Source organism: Aplysia californica, unplaced genomic scaffold, assembly GCF_000002075.1.
Source record: "Aplysia californica isolate F4 #8 unplaced genomic scaffold, AplCal3.0 scaffold00630, whole genome shotgun sequence".
Lineage (NCBI taxonomy): Eukaryota > Metazoa > Mollusca > Gastropoda > Aplysiida > Aplysiidae > Aplysia > Aplysia californica.
In genome coordinates this window covers 56,145-56,939 of record NW_004797900.1, presented here as the reverse complement: position 1 = coordinate 56,939, position 795 = coordinate 56,145, and the positions used below count along the sequence as shown (strand labels likewise).

At 48.2% G+C, this 795-nt stretch overlaps 1 protein-coding gene across 1 annotated transcript in view; it reads left to right on the top strand.

The window, feature by feature from the left end:
• Positions 1 to 795, top strand: part of LOC106013039 (polypyrimidine tract-binding protein 2-like) — a gene marked incomplete at its 3' end in the record, with an annotated part of 55,697 nt that overhangs the window by 47,932 nt on the left and 6,970 nt on the right.

Genomic DNA, 795 nt, shown 5'->3' with positions numbered 1-795 from the left:
CACGCACGCACACACTCCACTAGTCGCCGAACAACAAAAAAAACCCTAAACATTTTGATTATTTCTTTCCATTGCCTGTGGCAGGGTTCCAGTCGCCAGTGACCACTTTCACCTCCGAGTGCTTGCGAACACAGGTGTGGACGTCCCCCTCGGATGCTGGCTTCGCCTGCACGTTGGTCAACTGCGGCTCGCCACCAAATGTCCAACACGCCACTGTGTCCGCCACGTCGCTGTTGTATCAAGGAGTAGCGATGTACAGGTGCGAGGAGGTGAGTACCCTCTCCACCAGCACTAAGAAACCAAAATTATAGTAAAAATTAACATACACACAAAAAAATACCCTGAAAACAAAGTGACCCTTGAATATGTTTAGTTTCTCCAGGGATGGGGGGGGGGGGGGTAAATAAAACAACTTCAATTACTGGCAGACAGGGTCGAAGCAAGTCACCTTCTTAATGCTTCTAATTTGTGTCCAAGGGAAATCTTGACCATACATCAGACAAAGCAACTGCCGTGCAGGAATAGTTGGAGGGAATCTTTGAATCTTCAGCCTGTCATGTATCTCCTGTCTGTCATGTTTCTCCCTTCTGTCATGTTTCTCCCTTCTGTCATGTTCCTCCCATCTGTCATGTTCCTCCCGTCTGTCATGTTTCTCCCGTCTGTCATGTTTCTCCCGTCTGTCATGTTTCTCCCTTCTGTCATGTTCCTCCCATCTGTCATGTTCCTCCCGTCTGTCATGTTTCTCCCGTCTGTCATGTTTCTCCCTTCTGTCATGTTCCTCCCATCTGTCATGTT